Raw genomic sequence first — 21127 nt, forward strand, 5'->3', positions numbered from 1 at the left:
AAACTAAAAGGAACATGTTCCATTTTATTTATTTATTTTATTTTTTTCCATTTTATTTATTTATTTCATTTTTAGTCATTTATTTTCATTTTTTTCTTTCTAATGTTTTATATTATATTTACATATGATACATTTTATATGAACCATTTGTATTTTAGTTAACGCTAACAGCACTGCGACCACCTAGTATCCGCCTGTCCTCAGCCCTCCCTGAATCTCTCCATCCTTTTCTCCTCCTCCTCCTCCTCCCTCTCGAGGTTGATGGAAGAGGGTGGGGTAATCCGCACTGGTTGCCATGACACCAGACAGGCCTTGCTCGGTGAAGGCACGTAGTTTCCTCTCTGCTCTATTTCCCCGGAGTCTTAAACGCAGAAGAGAGTGAGATGTATGTGTGTGTGTGTATGTGAAAGGGAGTGTGAGACAGGGTGCCTGCTTGAGTGTAAATGCGTATAAGAGATGCCAATAAGGCTCTGTAGTGAATACATCATGTGTCAGAGTGCTGTTAAATCACCAGCCGTGTAAATGCTCGCATGTAATGAGCATGTAGACATAAGCAGTGCTAATGCTACGTTATCCTCCTTTCGACAGGCTTTTATTCAACACCGCTGCAAATCACAATCAGAGAGCGATGTTTGACAGCACCTAAGACCAACACAGCAGGCACTGACATCTGGGAAACATCTAAGGATAATATTTCAACAACAACATCAACATTCAGAACAGACGTGAAAAACGGCTGTGTTTCAATGAGGCGATGGCACTTCTGCAAATTCGATGCGAGGCTATTATATTCGTGCCGGTGTTGCTCTCTTTATTTTTCTTTCGTTCTCTCTCTCACTCCATCGCTTTCATCATCCCAGAAAACTCTAGCACTCCGTCACTAACCAAAAGCTGGAGCCCTGATGAATAATTTAGCAGTCGATATTTGCAGCCATCTGTTTATCTTTTCCACACATCAGTCTTCCTCACAAAGTTCCCATTCACTGCACTTTGCCATCAAACACAAACTTTAGTCCAAATACTGCATTACAGGGATACACTAATTAATGATTTTCATTAATTAGTCAAAGTACTCACAAAAATGACAGTTCTGTCATAATTTACTCACTCTTATGTTGTTCCAAACCTGTATGACTTTCTTTCTTTTATCGTACCGGAAGAATGATACTTGCTTGTTTCCACGCTGTTGCAACGACCTTAAAGCACAATAATCACACAAAAGATGGATCACACGAATTATTCACTATATTCCAAGTCTTTTTGAGTTATATGATAGCTATGTTAGAGGAACAGAACAAAATCTAATTTGGAATTCACTGAAAATTATGATATCCACCCTAGCTTGTTCATTAGGTTCACGAAAAAAGCAACAATCATTTCTTCAATCCAGTTCAATCCAGTAGTTAATCCAGTTCACAAAACCAACTTGCAGTGGTTCACAGCTCACTTGAGGAGAAGATTATGCTACCATTCAAAAGTTTGAAGTCAGTAAGTTGTAAAAAAAGAAGAAGAAATGAATTCCTTTAATCAGCAAGCAAATTGATCAAAAGTGACAGTAAAGAAATGTATAATTCTACAAATAAAAGCTGTTCTTTTGAGCTTTGTATAAAAATTAAAAAAAAATCCGGCCAAAATGTATTGTTTCTACAAAAATATTAAGTAGCGCTGTTACTGTTTTCAACATTTATAATAAGTTTCTTGATAAACATATTAGAATGATTTCTGAAGGATCATGCGACACTGAAGACTGAAGTAATGGCTGCTGGCTTAAAATAAAAATAAAAACTATTTTAAATTGTAATTATTTTTTCAAAGTGTTAGTGTTTTTTTTTCAAAGTGTTAGTGTTAGTGTGTTATATATTGTTCAAATAAAAGTACATTTGGCGAGCATATGTGAGTTATTTCAAAAACATTAAAAAAATTAAATTACTGACCCCAAAGTTTTTACCGATAGTGTATCTTAAAGGTTTTTTTTTTTTTTTTTTCAGTTTTGCACAAAAAGATATCACATGGCTTCAGAATAATTAAAACACAGTGTACAAGACAAGTATAAAGTACTTTTTGGAGGGCCATTTTACAAGTGCTTTTGGGTCATTTTTAAAATTACAAAAAAGCCTAAAAAAACTAAGAGTGAGAATAAAATATTTTAGAATATAAATTCTATTTAACTCAACTAAAAGTTTAATAATCATCACAAGATCTGAAATATGGCCATATAACTTTTCTACAGCACTGAAAGCCTGTCGTCAAACGATTCCGGTTTCAGTTTCGGTACCCATCCGGTATCAACAAAAACTATTAAACATAACAAAAAAAATAGTATTAAGTGAAAATGCACAATCCTTTTTGAGTTTATTTCTTACACTTGTCAAATGAGTTTAAAAGACTGGTAATATCAACAAATTCAACATATTTAACAATTTTTGCAACAAAAAAAATTTCTTCTGAAGGAAAATAAACATTTCTGCATTTTCTATGATAATTTGGGACCTCTCCTATAGCTTATTGTATCTCCAGCAATAGAGAATATCCTCTCAGAAGGGGTAGAAGCTTGAAAATACAAGTAAGATGTGTGTAGAACAGAATATTTTTAAAATCGGTTTGAATGATTGATTCATAAACATTTCACTTATTCATTACTGGATGTATCAGCGATCTAGCAGTTAATAAACAAAACTTGAATCTTGCGGAAGAACATTGTTGCCGGAGATTCTTCTCTGGACTACTCCACAGTTCCTGCAATCCGCCGGCCAGTCTAAAGTGGTCAGAGTATAAACGGCTTTTCAGTGCATTCACTACTACTTCTATAACGCCTTTTTCAACACCGAAATTTAGGACTTTCGCACAGTTCCGGTATTTTTTAAAAACACTAACGGTTCTGGATAAGAGATTCTCAGTTCCCGACCCAACCAGTCATGGCGTTATATAATTGTCATTTAAAAACAATGTAGTTATTTCATATTTACCCTTCTATAATGAACTAGTTTTTATGTTACTATAGTCATAAGTGAATAAGGCTGCATTTACACTGCAGGTCTTGATGCCCCAATCCGATTTTCTGGCTATATCCAATTTTTTTGACGACCTGCTTACATCATCTTTTAAAAGTGACCCATATCCGATTTTTGCATTTACACTATACACTGCTGAATCTATCAAATGCAGACGTTCTGACCCAGGAAATTAAGCAAAACAGCACGAAATTCAATGGATGCAGATGCGAATAAAATTATCCAGTGTTTTCTTTCCACAATATTTCAATAAGACATCAAAACATTGGTCTCGTACGGCGGAGAAAAAAAGAGGAGAGGCTCTAGCCATGAGCACTTAAAACGATGCCTCATATCTCGTGAAATGTCTTCAAAAACTGATTTTTTTCTGTAACAACCCTGCATTTTTGCCTGCACCCCAAACACTCAAAAGACATGAAACCTCCACATGCTCCACTGTGTGTATCCTTTCTTCCATCGCGCCTATAATCGCGCATTTTTTAAAGACGCACGACTCGCATTCCCGGGGAATATTCGATTTGTCTGCTTACATGGCACACGCAAATGCACGTATCCGATTCATATCCGATTTATTACCACATATAAATGAGGCCTGAATCCAATCTGAGAAAATCGGAATCCATGCGGTTTTTCCCGCTTACACATTCACTGGACATATCTGATCTGTGCCACATGAGAGGAAAAAAATCGGATTTGGGTCACTTGAACCATGCAGTGTAAACGAGGCCAGAGTGACCTCTGTAACAACTCTCTCAATAACCGCATTATGCTTCAACTACCAACAGGGGGCAAACTACAGTTTCACAGCATCCCATGGTGTGTGTCTCACAATTTTATTTAACAATGTTTAATCAAACTACATCAGGACGGGCTGCTTTTGATTATAGTGTATGCATGATGAAAATAATATGCCATTTTAAAGCCCTAGTACTGTAATTATGGCCATTTCAATAACATGCCATCAGGACGGTACAGATAAATAAACACAATCCAAATTAATAACGTTTACATAAAAGGTGGAAGCGGGTCGTAGCATAGGCAAGGGATGATAAGCTGACTGAGTTGAACATACAGGGTCCGAACAGGGTCTCTTTTTTTGTGAAAATTACAGCTTTTGTATATCAAGCCATCGGTGGGGAGCCAACACAACTAGCGTCTTTGTTCAGGTGAAATTCCTCGCCGTTATCTCAACCCACCGCCAACAACCCACTTACCGCCCAGTTTGCTAGCCACCAGTGCTTTAATTAGGGTCCTGCAAACCTGCCCCGGGCCCACCGGAATGACTACGCTCATGCAGCAGGTAATAGAGGGCAACATTTGGGTTCCAGAAATAAAAAGTCCATTCAATTTTCCCATAGAGAAACATGAACAAACAAGAAAGTGTTACTGGCAATATGAACTGACGACAATATCTGTGGACTAGATACTGGTTAGGTAATCGGCTAATCTAACTAGTTCTTTTTATTGTTGGCATTTTATCCAATTTAATCTAAATGTTAGTAAGAAGAAGAAGAAAATAAAAAAAAATTTAAGCTGGCTATGCAATAGACATTAGGGCTGGGCGATTTGGCCAAAAATATTATCACAATATCGTTTCCAATACCATACGGTATCGGTATTTATCACAAAATGAATTTACCATTAATGGGGAAGGAAATACTTTCTACATATTTGTTAGACCTTGAGAATAAATGTAAACATAACTTGTTTGTTCACAATTAAATTCCATAGTAGCTACCTTTTCATTAAATCCATTTTTAACCCCTTTAATTCTGTGTTCTCCTTTTATTTATTTATTTATTTATTTATTTTTTAGTTATGTGTTAAATTTAGAGTGTAATTAAATGAATTAATAAAACTTTAACAATTTAATCAATCTTTTAAAATGTAATAAAAAGATTTTCGTGAAATTGCAATACTCATTCAGAGACTTATTAGCCATATGCACTGACTGGCTGTTGTCGCGTGCATTTCTGCTGTGATAGGCTGTTAGATTGTCTTATTTTATTCACAATCTCCTCATCTGTGGCACTAATTTTCGCATGAGTTCATGCGTTCTGATGTCATATGGCGATATACCAATATATCAAGGCATATTATGATACAAGGACATATTTATGATACAAGGACAGAGCACACATATGGGTTGTTCATGCAACCAAACATATTATGTGGTTTCATGTCTTTTTACATTTTAGACTTTGAGATGGCGAATGGGAATATGCTTTGTGTAACATTAGCAACACATTATTAGTTTGATAATGTAGTCAAGCAAAAGGCTAATCATATTAATTACCTTTATGTGTCCGACATTGTAAAGAACGATACCATTGTGCAGCGTTTACTACAGTAAGTTGAGCAAGTGCATCTCTGAACTGGAGTGAGTAAATGGAGGTGGGGCTAATTAGCATATTCATGGTCCATGGAGTACAGTAAATGAAGCAAGGATGTAGAGCTTCATTCAAGCTATTCTAAGGCATGAACATTTTTTTTAAATGTCATTATGGTGATCAAAGATGAGTTTTATAGATAAAATTGTTGACTACAGGTGAAGTGAAGTTATCAAGCGTAACGATAAACAGCCGCAAACAGACCACAGAAATTTGTAACGCATAACCCTTGTTGTGATCTTCAAGGTTGTTAATGATTGTATATGCCTTTGTTGAAGTCATTTGTTCACGTTATTTCCGCTTATTTAAAGAAATGCAAATAAATGTTGTGATTCATCTTAGAGCTGGCAGGCATTTTTTTTTTTTAAATCCCTATGGGAAAATGATTGGAAAAATTACTTCCGGAACAAACATCGCTGAAAAAGTAAGCAGGCACTAATGCATTCAATACTGCACCAAATCACTCAACGTGTGCTGCGAGCCGTCAGAGGCGAGCCGACACGGCCTCGTATTTTGGTCATAACTGCACGTCTGGAGGGTTCTGACCGAAGCCTGACACATCTCATCAGAGCTCAGACACACTAGAGGCTGCTCTAAAAGCAGCCGGAGCAAGAGAGAGGAGGTCAAACATTCATTTTACTCTGCCTTTACACACACTGACAGATGCTGTCTGCTTTGATCTATCTTTAGCCGATCCGTTCCTATCTGTGGGCCCCTGTCCGGAAAGCCGCTTAGAACTTGCTGCCTCTCCTATGCCCAATGGCACCGCGCGGTCGAGCCGTGTATCCAACGAGAGGAGGGAAGGGTGATTGGAATTCATTCAAACCAACAGCACCTATAGGTGAAACCGTCAGACTTGAAAGCATACGCGGAGGGCATAAAATAGCTGAATTGGCACCGCTGCATGCAGCGAAGTAGCACTGTAGCTCGTGTGCACAATGGCAGCAGCAGCAGTGAGAGCAGGAAGAAATCTGGCAGTGTATGTGTGTGTGTGCGCGCGCACTCTCTCGGAGCACAGCGCGGCCAGGCTGAACCGAATGAACTGCAGAAGAGCGTTTGCTGTGAGGTCAGAGAGTCCAACATTCCTCTGGAGCTGTGTGTTTACACTGCTCTGAGAGAGGGGGGATGGCAAGGGGGGAGCAAGAGGGGCTTACAGGAAAGGAAACAAATCAAGTCCCGGCTGCACTGTATGCGCCGCTACCTGCCGGCTGGACCCCATCGCTTATTAATTCACTATAGGCGCTCATCTGCTTGGCCAGCCAGGATGGCACATACAGTATATCACAACCTAGTTTTCCGTAATTTTATCCCGCACTTAAAACATGGGAGTGGAGTGTCATTTACTGTAGCTTTTTAAATTTACTGGCACCTAAGGAGTGTTGCGCACAAAACACAGATACCTCGTAGTCGGACGTTTGCTTTGTTTTTTTATTGGAAGAGAAAAAGCTTTTTTTTCTATTATTCTAAAAAACATAGCTTTATTAAAAAATAAAAACTTTAATCAGAAGCTGTTTCTGTTTAATCTGATTTTAAATGAGGTCAGCATTAAACTAAATAAATACTTTCAAATATAATTTAAATAAAATGAATTAAATCAAACAAATCAATGGATTTTTCCTGGGAGGCTTTGATACGTTCCAGAATATTTCCAGGCTCAAAGGCTACCGTATGTTGTTGGCAATGGATTCGATTTTTATCTTTATTAAATTAGCATTATTCTGCCAGGTTTTATGAGATTAAAAAATAAAAGTTCTGTCTTTTGTTTTGGTTAAAAGGCAAACAGCCAGCAAACTAACCTGATTCCTGCCCAAAGCTGTACAGCTTTTCAAAAAGATATCTGTTAGTAGATACGATTAATAAGATCACATTTGCCAATTTTTGGATTCAAAAAGATGTTCCTCACAGATACTGGCTGAATTGTGATAATGATTACATTCATTATATTATATATATATATATATATATATATATATATATACTGTATATGCAAAGCATATTTAATATAAAAAAAATTGTGAAGATACAATCTTTTATCTTCATCTGTATTTCAAAAACATTAATGGATCTGTCTTTACAGAACCAGATGAGACAAGATGAAAAGCTACAGTCATTTACGAAGTGCTGAGTCTGAATTTGGAAAGGAGTATGCACATAAAACTAAGAGTCCTGCTTCGAAAGATTAGAACTGTATCTCCTAATCTTTTTACATTATCATATCAAATGCAACAAAGCGAAGCAATCTGGATCGGAACCACTTTTACTCACAGTCAGGGATGGGGGTTGATTTTTCTGATTTGTGCAAAGACGTTCAGTTTCCTCCCTCTCCTGGCCAAAGATGAAAACTGCACAGTGACATCATGAAATCTGAGTGGACATGCTGCAATACATTAAATAACGTGTGCATCTGAATGCAACTAGAGGCACTTTATAGCAAAAGACCAGCAGAAAAGCTTAACATCTGTATCTCTGTTAAAAAAAAAGACATGCAATCACGATAATCCCAAAACAGAATCTCATTCCGACCATTTAACCTAATAATAAGAAAGCATCTCTCTTTATCTAGTCATTTATGAGTTTTAGAGCTAATTCAGAGCTACTAATATTACTAATTATCATTAACTACAACAGAGATAAATATATTTCATATCAACATATACCAGATTCGATACTTGTCCAGTTTGCAAGCTTCAATACTTGTCCAGAGGGCTTAGTGATGTCAGCCGAAAAGGGAATTGATTTAAAACTTGTTGACTTTAAAGATTTAGACTTAAAAAAAAATCTGTACGACTTTGTTATGTGGAACAGACGGGGATATTTTAAAGAATGTCTGAAATGTTGTTTTGGACACTGAATTTCAGTGTATTGAAAAAAACACACAAGCGCAAGTCATACGTGTTTAGAACAACATGAAGGGCAACAAGGACATTTTTTTAATCTAAAGCTTTAAAAAGTCTTCAGTCTCTAAAAAATGTAACTGCAACACAATCACTTCCTATATTATGTTATGTATTTTCCTCAGCCCCAATAAACTGGTTTGACGTGTCTTTAATGTCACCTGTCTTGGTCCTTTTATCTTTCTGATATCTCAGATGGGGGTCAGGAGGTCTTTTAAACTTTTACGTCCTCCATACACACATTTAGGTCATATTTTTTTGCCTAGAGAAACCTAAACCACTCACTACCCTCAGATTCATGTGCAGTCAGTGTAGTAGCTGACAGCTTAACATGGGCACATGAACGGAGGCAAGATCCATAACACAACCAGAAGATGTCCACAGACCGGATGGAGATGTATGAGATGAAAGAGCATGAGAACTGAAAAGAAGAATCATCTTCAAAAAGGGCTTCAATGTGACGCCCTTTATCAGTGCTCAGCGCTGGATAGCACCCCGGCTTGCAGGACGGGGCGCAGCGGAGCAGCAAACAGCTGCCGTACCTCCATGCCGCAGCCGCTCAACCCCTATCCATCTGCAGCATCGGGACTCAGAGAGAGAGAGAGAGAGAGAGAGAGGCCCAGTTTTGGGGGGCAGTGGGCTGGACATGAACACAATAGCTAGCCGTGGCTTTGACAATGGCTTCATCGCGCTCCCGCCCTCTCAGTGCAGCAGAGACCTTTGCTCTCTCTCCATGACACCCGCATTCAGACAGCCAGACAGACAGGGAGGACAAGGACAAAGGCAAGTGCAAAAAAAAAAGAGGGGGGTGGGGGGCGGGGTGTGCGAAAGCATGAACTAGCAAGGGATGATGAAGAAAAAGAGGATGAATGGAATGGGTTAGATCGCTCACCTTTTGTCCCGTCTCAAATTCTCTTTTTACGCGTTTAATTCATCCTCAGATTTTTTTCTCCCCTCTTTCATAGTAATCCAACGGGAAGTTTGAAGGATAGAGCGAGTGCTGAGAACACTTTCATCTGGCTGCCTTTCACTCGCTTCTCAGTTTTGGATGGTAAGCGTCTCTCCCGAATCGCTCAGTCCGGTCCAGCCTCGCATTGCTATTAGAGTAGAGACTAGAGCGGCGTGGAAAGTCAGATGTGAGTGTTTTGGTGTTGTATCTGCACTCTTTTAGATATCCCTCCTGCACACGTTTATACACCCCCACCCTACCTCCCATTACACCAACAGCGTGAGAAAGAGTCGACAAAAGTGTAAAGAACAGAAATTATGTGTGTGTGCGCGAGTAGCCTGTGCGTGTGAATGTCCTCTCAACTATGTGTGTGTGTGTAAATACAATGTTCTGTATGTTCGACTGCCTGTGTTTGCGTGAACCTAAGTTTCACAATGTCTCATTAGCAGAGCCATTTTTAGAAGCTCATTAACAGTTCTCACACTAATCTATCTGAGAGTTCAGAAGACAAAAAGGTGGAACAAAAGTGTGATGGAAAAGAATGCCCTTTTCTTAGAACGGTCCCGTATGTCGTTATTAGTCCGTCGTCTGTGCCAGTGACTCACCCGTTCGGTCTGCGAGCGGTTTGTGTGCCCTTGATGCAAGCGAGTTGAGAGGAGGAAGTGTTTTGCACCAAAATGGCCATGGGTGAACTTAAATAAACAAGCCTAATGACAACAAAAATGCAATTTATCAGGTCGAGAGGCAAGAAACAACTTTTACTGAGAAAGGAAAAACCACATGCAGAGGGAGTAAGTACATTAACATGCGCAATTATAACTGAGCTTCAGAGGGTTTTTACATAATAGAGGCTCTAAGTCTTTATCTGTCAAAACAAATATTTGAAAGAGCAAATAAATGCTGCCTGTCACCTCTCTTTCGGAGTAAGTAGAAACATTAAAGCCAATTGAAGTCTGATTAACATGCATACATGCTGGGCGAAGGCAAGATATAATCACATTATCTAGGTCTGCTAATCTGACCTCCAGTGCAAAAAAATGGAAAAAAGTTCAATTCAATTAAAGCATTTACGTGAACACCTAAACGGACAAATTATTGCTTTATGCCTGGTTTAGATTACACGATTTTAGCCCGATTTTGGCACGATCCGTTTGACGTAGGGTGTCGTGGGGATTCGTAAACGACAACGGGCGTCAGGATGCAAGATTCGATCGTATCATCTCGTATAGTGCGTCATAATGGGCGACGTCGCGTCCACGATGCTTCACGACATCACAACAAAAAGACCACCATGTTTTTTTGTTTTTTTAACGGTCGTCCACGATGGTTCCGTCACATGTATGAGGTTGACCAATAGGGGCACAAAAGATTTTCCGTACACAACTTTCAAAAATGGCAAAACGAAAGAGAGACGATGGTGCTAGCGTTAAAACTAAACGTAAATATATATAAGAAAACAATATTTTACCTCAAGCTCTCTTTGGAGGATTGACAGGCCATTCTGTCCTCTTCGAGCAATCCAGGAACGTGTCCATTGTCGGGTTTTCTTTCTTTTTTTACTTTTTTTCTGAACACAGGACACCCATACAACACTCATCGCTTCATCCATTGTTTGTATACGTTCGTTTCCGGAAGTCACTTGCTACTAGTTTCGTCTTCTCGATGACATCACGGGCGCCGTTAAAGACGGCATGCGATGACTGGTCAGGAAGCAACGTGTTGTCTGACAAGTGTCTTGTCCACGACACGATAAGATTTTAGCAATCAAAATCACGTAATCTGACACAGTGACTCTCGTAACAGACAAAAAGAATCGTGTAATCTGAACCAGGCATTAGTCTTGACTAGTCTTGCTAAAAATTATACAAACATGCACGCTCCTGACCTTTGAAGCCAAGCTAGGTTTGGCTTGGTTAGTTCTTGAATGAACTGAACTTTCGTTCATGTAATTGTATGACGAAAAGAACCCAAAACAATTCTCAAAAACACAAACACGTTATTATAGCTTTGTTGATTTCGATAAATACTTTTTCTTCAAAATTTTCGGCATTTGAACAAACTCATAACCCGAGCATTAAAATTCCTCAAATCATGTGGCTTGTTCAGGAGAGGTGCTTTTACTTTTCTAAGATAAACAGGTAAAAACAATCCCTTAGACTTACATTGCAGCCAAGAGACCAGAAAACGGTCTATGTATAAGGTTTATATACAGTATACTGTATATGGTGGCTGTTTTGAATTGTTAGCAAACACCATCGAAACACCCTTCAGAACACCTTGCATTGTATTGCAGTAGGAATGCCCTGGCAACCACTGTAGTAATGTAAAAGTGGGAGGGAGGTGGACATTTAAAGAAGAGAGGAGAGAGGAAGGAGAAACAGCATGAAATGAGGTGTCTCAACTGGAGCACATACACACAGGAATGGTGCTGCTCGATACTTCTAAGGCTTTCAGTTGTACTAAATGCATTATTCATTCCGCTCTGCAGTTGTGTCACCGGCAGATTGAGACGTACCCCTGTTTCACAGCAGATACAGACACAAGCACTATGCCGAAGAGCCATTCAGCAAGCCCTGAACTTACACAAATGCCTTGCTCTTGCACGGCATATCTTTTATTCAAAGTCATTCAAATTACTGGTCATCCACAATTTATCATCACACCCATGCAAATCTGGATGTAAAACGATCAACCGTTCCAAAAAAAAAAAAACGCTGTGTGTCGCTAGCCTCTGTACTGTGAAGAACGCTTGTGGGATATTTCCCAGTGATGTCGCTCTAATGTTATTGGTTGATTTCATGTCGACCATATCTATAGAACATGCAATTAATTTGAATAGGAATTAGGCTTAAAAGAACTAAAAGAAACAATATGCTGTTGGAGAGTGTTGCTATATTAACTAGATTAACGATAGATCAATCAACAAATTAAAATCACTCATTCTGTCAGAAATGAATCAAATGTCATTCAATTTCGACAAATAATCAATTTTCTTGTCCCTAATAATAAGGGAAAACCGTAAAACGAACTGCAGCAAGCATCAGTGCTAAACTTGCATCATAAAATTACAAAACACAGAGATGGGCACTAGAGTTTTAATAGACTTCAGACTCGACCTGAAATGACTCAATAAAATGGACTCTTATATTAAAAATATATTAAAAACAACTTGTCTTTTATCCTTAACTACAGATGACATAATTTATAATGGCATATTTTAATGTAACATCAATCAGCATGCATAGTTTTCTATTGACTTTTACATTCTGAGGACTGATTTTTCATATTTTAGTCGTCAATAACAACGCCACTGTATAACAAACTGCCACATAACAAACCGTGACGGGTGCCCTTTTATTACAACCAAAACAGATAATAGGAAGATCATATACTTTGTCTATATAATACAGAATAAAAATAGGATTTTGTGAGTATGAGAATTCTTTTTGTAAAGCATGACATTGCTTGTGACAAAAGACCAGCTTAAAGACTATTGAACATCTCTGTTCCAGGCTAATTGGTAAAACAATTATGCATAGATTGTGATGATAATAATACTATTACATTGTAAATAACATTAAATACTGCAGCCGTGTAGAGGGGAGTGGACTTTTTTTTTTGTCTTTGGTCTCCAGTATCAGGTGAGCTGCAGTGATTATCATGACAGAAACAAGGCTTCAGCACCTTCTAGCCAGCTTCTAGCCTTCTTCAGCTGTGCTAATTATCGTGATCTCTACAACTGGAGTGGTGTCATTGGTCAGCGTGTGTAGCGGGTTAAATGTAGACGTCAGCTGCACAGTGCCAGAGCCGTAAAGAACGTCAAAAACATCACGGCCCCGTGCCTCCACTCCATACAGCCATCCGTCAAAAGCCGGCGTCTCAGCTGCACATAAACGAGCAAACTCAGACACACACAGTTACACACGTCACTGCAGTGAGATCGATGGTTGTGAAAGAGCAACGTAGACTAGCCATTTCTGAAAAGTTACAGCATTTTTATTGCTCAGAAGTTGTTCTTTCATGAAACTTAATGTTCTTAAGTCTCAAAATTAGACACAAAGGTGCAGAATATTTGCCTAAGAAAGATCTTGATGAGAAATGTTTGAGCTAATTTTGAGATCTTTTATATTTGATTGTAAATTTTAGCAACTTGGCAAATCTGAGAACTGTTTCTGACTTATGAAACAAGGGTATTTTTCTTAAGATAATTTCAAATATTATCATTTTAATCTAACTGCTGTCACACTAGGATCATTGACTAGAATTGTAAAAAAATAATATTGCTAAACAAGTTCAGTGAACATATTCAGTGTGCTACTGGTCGAACAAACTCACTCTATTGGTCTCGCCATTGTTGTTGTCGTAGGTCTTCTAACAGCGCCACAAAGTTTACAATTCTATTGATATCTGACATAAAATACTAAAGGATGGGGGAATTTCAGAAAGCTTGTGTGTAGCTGTGTGTGCTCCCATTTTGTCAAATATATTCCCGATTCACCAATGACAAATGGTTCCATCCTAATTACTCTGGTCAAATTATAGTTTACAGTATTTACAGTATCTCTGAGAGGTGAATAACTTTACGCCCAAATTAGCACTGCAGATTTTTCACAGGGTGAATTTCCCCTACTAAACATGTTGGTGTGCTCAGGAGAGCCCATTTTAAATATCATTTTTCTCCAACTCTAAACTCAACATCTGGGTAGTGTATTTCACAGGAATGGAAACACGACTCTAGTGGGTGATTTATGCTGTAGGGTAAATGAGTGGAAGACCTGAGCCACTCGAGTACTTACATTACAGCACTGGGGAGAGCAGGCTACATATTTCAGAACAAAACATCTATTCAGTTCTGTTTCTGTGAAAGTCAGTGTGGCAGTAGATGAGATGTGCTCAATGAAAAGTCTGGACTTATTACTTTGTTAAGCTCCTGAAAAAGACACCGCATCAAACTGTCATTCAATGTTAACATCAGAGCAGAGGATTTCTGTGCGTTATACTGTAAGTAAATCTTTTTATACTAGAACTACATTTTCCAGTCACACTGAAAATCAAGGCAAACCAAAACAAAGCTTTCTTTCAGCACAGAGTGCCCATGATCCTTTGCAGACGGGTCTATGTCTATAGCCGACTGTGTAGTATGTAAGCACCAGTCAGGACTCATCCAACACCTGGTTTCCTGCACTAATCTCTGTGACAGCTGCCCCACATAAGCAAGCACCTCTGCTTACACAGCTCTTTACTACAGTTCAAGAGAAAAATAAATATGAAAGGTTTAAAGATGGAACGAATGAAAGAATCCTCAAAAAAGGAATGGTCCGAAGAAGCCGAAGTCGAAAAAAGTTAGGTTGAACAGATGAAAGGTAGGGCTATGTGATTAAAGGAGGTGGATTTACAATCCCTCTTCTTGTATTATATAAGTAATATTATATAAGTGTTAGCATGTGTAATTCATTTAAGGATATTTAGCACCATTGGTCACTACATATTAAACTATGAGTGAATCATGTGTATACATTTGTATCCATGCACTGTGTGGATGCAGTTTTCATGTTCTGTTCCAGTGAAGTCCTGACAAAACCCTTTTTTTTTTTTTCAAATCATATATCCAGTATATATATATATATACTGGATATATATATATATATATATATATATATATATCCAGTATATATATATATATACTGGATATATATATATATATATATATATATATATACTGGATAAATATAAATATATATATATATATATATATATATACTGGATAAATATATATATATATATATATATATATATATATATATATATATATATATATATATATATATATTAGGGGTATATTAGGGGTGTAACGGTTCACTTTTTTTTTTTTCTTGAAACAATTATGGAGCTATACTTGACCTCCTGGGGTGTCTTAACAGCATATGAAAAAACAAAAAAACAAAAACAGCTCCATCGTTCTACTTATTAATTTGTTTTTTGACTTGTCATTGTGTTTACAGTTTGTAGTTTTGTAGTATAGTTGATGTTAACATAGAAATTCATGTATCCTGCAAAGGAATTTTGAGGAAGAAACATATGAGACACTATGGGCTATATGCACGCATAAGTTCAGCATTTGACGGAAGGATGCTCGTCCATTTCCGGTTGTGTAGATTAAAGCGGAGGAAAACCGGAGAAAACGGGATTATGGCAGAGTCTTCAATATTTACTGTCCTCCCGTCTTTGAAACGAAACGTACATACGTTTAGATGTAATTTTATATATAGTTATGTTTATTTAATATAATTTTAAAAAGAAGCAAACACAACGAGGGGTGTCTGTTTTATCTGTTTTTGTGACTAACGTTTCATTAGTATAACCATGGAGTATAAAATTCAATATAAATTCTCGGTATTGCATTGGACTCTATGATCGGCGGAAGTTATCGAGCATCCTTAATCCTTTACCGGAAATAACGCCGTGCATAGAGCCCATTGATACTACAATGAGAGATATATGAGAATCAAAACCAAGTCTCCTGAGCTTAAAAAAGCAAACTGAGGAAAAAAATATTCATATAATAGGGTCTTGAAAGAGATTGCAGCAAGACAACAAGGATATGTTCTATGTTTCTTCCAACACTTATTTCTCCTAAGGACTTTTTTAGGAGACATATCTGAAACGCTCATGAGCTTAGGAAAATCCACCACTGAGCAATACATTTTTCCTCTGGGTAGAGTTAAGACAACCTTCTCCTAAAGCTCAGCCCATGTCCTTGGTGGTCAGAGCCCATCTGAAGTGTGCACCTGTCCCCACTTAAGCAATAGGAGCTCAGCTTTATGGTGTGTAAGGAAATCTGATCCGGAAAATAAGGTGAGGCTGTCAAATGTGAGGGTGTAGCCTGTCCTCAGTAAATACAGTCCTGTTGATTCAGCTTTCCCAACTCATCTGACAGCAGCGGGGAGCCACTACACAAAGCCTGGGCTGATCTGAGACTTTGAACATATTGCTCTTGTACATGGGTAAATCTAGAAATATCTACAAAGATTGTTTCAGCGTCTGTTCTCCAACATTTCTAGATTACAAACACTCATATTGGTATCATATTTTATATTTACAATCATAAATCAAAGCAGACTGATTTACAGACCTGTCTGTCGCTCTAGACGTCTGATTCTTCAGAACGTGGAGCCGTACAAACCGGCCCAGCTGATTTACAAGCCCTGTCCACACGTATAAGAGCCATCAAGAGTCACCCTCCTCCCAAAACATGGGTGTTCTGCTCATGTCATAAAACACCAGGTAAAGATGCTCACTGCGACAGACAGCAGACAAATCAGGCAGAGAGAGGAAGAGGAGGAGGAGGAACAGAAACGAAAGGGATGCTGAAGGCCCAACAGCTAAAAGCACTGCATGGCCCATATTCCTCTCACTTATCTGGGACGGCAAAACAGAAAGTCATTTGGCAGAAAAGGCCAAGAGAGAGAGGGAAATCGAGAGCACAGGGTGCCAGCACTAAGCCTAAATAATTACCTGTCAGCAACAGTGTGACCGGCAGACACGTTTTGCCCTGTGAAATAACATGGAAAGATTAATAGTTCCCTGTCTATCCAACTTTCTCCCCTCTGCACCTAACATTGTCTACACACAGGGAATTCTGAGCAAATGGTGATTACCAAACCAAGAGAAAAGGCACAGCAAGATTAAAAATACTGCAGACCTTGACAACAAAGAATTTAGATCAAGAGCAGTGATTCTCAGCCAGGGGTGTGTGTGTGTACCCCAGAAATAAACAATATGTATTGTATGTCTTTGAAACAATATTGTGAAAAGCGCTATACAAATTTGAATACTTAAAGGACAACTCAGGCGCAAAATGAACCATTGGTCTAATGACACATTGATACCTAGTTGACCGTTCTCTGAGATTTATTTTCATGATAATCGAATGTAAAGACTTTTATCTCTAAAAACTGTTTCACGTATAATGCTAGTATATAGGGCATAGAGTAATGAAAAATGAAAATCGCTAGTTAATACCACTAACAAGGCTCAAAATAGCTCCACACTAACACGGTAACATAATGAGGGTCCTCCTTACATGCAAACCAAAGCATTGAGAACTATGCAAGTCTACACAGACAGTTTAATAAGAAGATACTTTATAAAGACAGTCCACTTCGCGTATACGTATACAGGCAGGAGCCATCTTTGGAAAATCTTTGTGTCTCGATAAGTCGAACCACGAACACCGTGCCAAGTGAGCTGAACTGTATGACGTTCAGCGAACTACTGAACTGTATGAACGCCATTCGTGGTTTGACTAGTGGAGACTATTTTGCACCGGAGTTGTCCTTTAAGCTGGTTCCAGGGTTTTTTTTTTTTTGGAAAGACTTTGCTTTAATAAACCTAGTAAGTAAATAAAACATTGTTTTATTTTTTAAATATAATATTTTAAATTAAATATTAATAATAGGGCTTTCAAATGATTAATCATGATTAATCGCATCCAAAATAAAAGTTTGTGTTTACATAATATATGTGTGCACTGTGTATAATTATTTTATATATATATATATATATATATATATATATATATATATATATATATATATACACACACACACACACATGCTTGTATATATTTAAGAAATATTTTCATCTATATACTAAATATAGATTTATATATAATTTACATTGTGTATAAATATTAATATTTTATATACAATTAACATTATTAAATATTTTTCTTAAATATACATGCATGTGTGTCTATATATAAACAAAATAATTATACACAGTGCACCCACATATATTATGTAAACACAAACTTTTATTTTGGATGCGATTAATCGCGATTAATCGTTTGACAGCCCTAATTAATAATAAATTGTATTATGAATACAAAATAAAAAAACGTATTAATTAAAGTGAAAATTTATTATAAATAATAATAATAATAATGAAAATGCTGGTTGGGCAGCTGATCTCTAGGCTTGAGCAAATGGAAAGCATGCTAAAACTCTATAAACCTACAAAACAAATCATCTTAACCAGCTTGACCAGACTAGGAGACCAGTCAACCAAATTAAACTGGTTTATTATTTTTTTTCAGTGATCTATTTAAAAAAGTATAAAACCATGTCATAGGTTTGCTATCTAGGGAATATACTAACTATTTAAATGTACACTGTATACTTTGAATGCAATGAAATGTGCTTTGAATAAAAGTGTCTGGAAAATGCATGTACATTCAAAAACTACAACTTGCTGACGTTGCGTCCAATAAGTCATTTGGTGTAGATTTTACAACGTTATTATACAGTACATATTAAAAAAACAGTATATAGAAATGATGAAGTATATTACAAATCCCTGTCAGGAGCTATAAATGTAAAAAGAAAATACACGTGAAATACTTTCCAATTACAGTGCTCTGTTGCTTATGTATATTTTATGCAAACAAAAAAAGCAGAAAAAAGCAGCGGGTGTTGCTGCAGGCGTGTTGAGCTGAGTTTAGCCAGGCTGAGTTGAGGTGTGGTGTCCAGAGCAGCTGTGGGGGCCCGACCGCAGGGAAAGCTGCAGTCATTCTTCAACTCTTCAGAGACACATTCAGCCATCACACCCCGTGACAAAACAAACAAGATCTGTGATGATTGGAGCACGGCCAGATTTAGGCGGGAAAAAAAAAAGAATAAATAAATCTCCTTCCCTCAACCCTCGTCATCCTGCCTAAAAGCTATTAGGGCCCAGGAGAGTCACGCACCCTCTGACTCCTCTCATGGCGGGCTAGCAAATTAAATTAATAAACTAATCAAATAGAGCAGGGCTGGGCTTCGGCCCTTTAGCTTGTCAGACAATATGTGCACATCTCTACAAAGTTGTAAGCATACAGTCATATAATTGTTCCCATATTTCTCCTGAGGATGCAGTGAATTGTCCCGCTCTGTACTGGATGTCAAACATTTCGGCCATTTCGTCTCCTGAGAAATATGGGTCAGTGATTTTGAAATAACAGTTTCGCATCGTACAGTAAATTAGAAACATCTGATCTGTTATGGACAAAAGCAAGGATTGACGTATAGCACTATATTGTTAAATATACTCATCAGCCACTTTGTTAGGTATGCCTGCTCAACCGCCCGTTAACGCAAATCAATGCATTTAGGCATGCAGATATGGTCAACAAAATCTTTTCAAGTTTAAAGTGAGCATCAAAATGGAGAAGGTGATTTAAGTGGCTTTTGAACATGTTATGGTTGTAGGTAAAGAGAAGAGCGTCTCTGAACACACAACATGCATGTCGAACCTTGAAGCAGATGGGCTTTAGCAGCAGAAGAGCACAACAAGTGCCACTCCTGTCAGCTAAGAACAACAAACTGAGGCTACAATTCACACAAGCTCAACAAAATTCAACACAAGTTCAAACAGAAGATTAGAAAAACGTTGCCTGGTCTGATGAGTCTCAATATCTCCCACTCAGATGGTAGGGTCAGAATTTGCCATAAACAATATGAAAGCATGGAACCATTATGCAGCCCAATTTTCTTGGCAAATTTTGAGCCCCTTAGTACCAACTCAGCATTGTTTAACCCTCTGAGGTCCAAGGTGTATTTGGGGTCCTTGAGATGTTCTGACATGCCCTGACATTTGTGCTTTTTTTCAGTTGCTTATAAACATATTAATGGCACAGGTGAAATTACACTATATTTAGCACAAACAGGGCTACCATAATATGTGAGCAACATGTATGTACATGTTTTATATATATATATATATATATATATATATATATATATATGTGTGTGTGTGTGTGTGTGTAAAACCAAAACCATAGTCTATGTGAAAAAAAATCAGCATAACTCGGTGGCGCGTAACTTGACCTCAGGGGGTTAAACACCACAGGAGTATTGTTGCTGTCCATCCCTTTATGACCACAGTGTACCGATGCTTACTTCTAGTACACACAAAGTATAATTTGCATGGTTTGACATGATATGATAAGCGATTGTTAGATTTAATCAGCGCGAATTACGGCAATGCCTTTTTTCCCTTAGTTGGTCAGAACAAAAGTGGATGTTTCTTACTAGTTCAGATGACATTTTCCAGTGAAAATTCTTATGTTGGTCATACTTCCAAAAAATATAATCTGTGATTCCGAATGACAGTATCCACACCGCGCGGTGACTGACGGACACACACTCTGACAACCCACGTAAAGTTGATAATTCCACGAATAACTGCAGTTGCAGATTTCGAACAAAAATGACGACAGAGGAAAAACTACGCGCTGCAGCTTTAAGGTGATAAATTGCCCCTGTGGTTACCCTGTTAGGACACATGTGTGAACTTGCGGGAATCTAAGTTCTTGCAACCACTAAATCAAAGTTATTATAAGCTGTAGAAATGGCTCAGAAAAAGTTTTTCTATTTATTTAGAATTTAAGTGTGAAATAAGCATCTAAATACTTTTAGGGGATGCTGTATAATAAATACAGTAGAATATATCAGAATTTGCTTTATTATGGAAATAATAAAGCAAAAAATAAAACCCTGACATGGACACTAGACATACACCCATGACTCCAATCTGACCCAGCTACATCATTTATAACAGCAGGGAGTTGTAGGATCCTCTCAGAGCATTTCTTTTCTATTCCATTTCTCAGTCTTTACACAAACACAGACCAAGCTGTATAGTTGATGAAAGATGAAACCCAAGACAATCATCCAAGCGGAGAAAGAAAACACACACTGACTGAAGCGCCGTCTTATCCTAAAATTGCAATTAAATAAAACTATTCCTTATATCAAGCGTAGAGCTCTGATTGCTCACAAAGTGCTACATATATTTTATATAGTTCTGCTAAGGGTGACAGGAATAATAAACTTGCAGGACTAT

General features: G+C 37.7%; 1 long non-coding RNA gene across 4 annotated transcripts in view; it reads right to left on the minus strand.

The window, feature by feature from the left end:
* LOC148973357 (uncharacterized) overlaps positions 1 to 21127 on the minus strand; it is a 115093-nt gene that overhangs the window by 84115 nt on the left and 9851 nt on the right. Inside the window, exon 1 of one of the 4 annotated variants that reach the window (XR_016146884.1) lies at positions 9188 to 9837. The exons of the other annotated variants lie outside the window; for them this stretch is intronic. This is a non-coding gene — a long non-coding RNA (uncharacterized LOC148973357). Of the gene's footprint in view, positions 1 to 9187; positions 9838 to 21127 lie in introns of those variants that run through there. 4 annotated transcript variants of the gene reach the window in all.

The sequence above is a fragment of the Pimephales promelas genome, chromosome 16 (assembly GCF_988280905.1).
Source record: "Pimephales promelas chromosome 16, fPimPro1.hap1.1, whole genome shotgun sequence".
Lineage (NCBI taxonomy): Eukaryota > Metazoa > Chordata > Actinopteri > Cypriniformes > Leuciscidae > Pimephales > Pimephales promelas.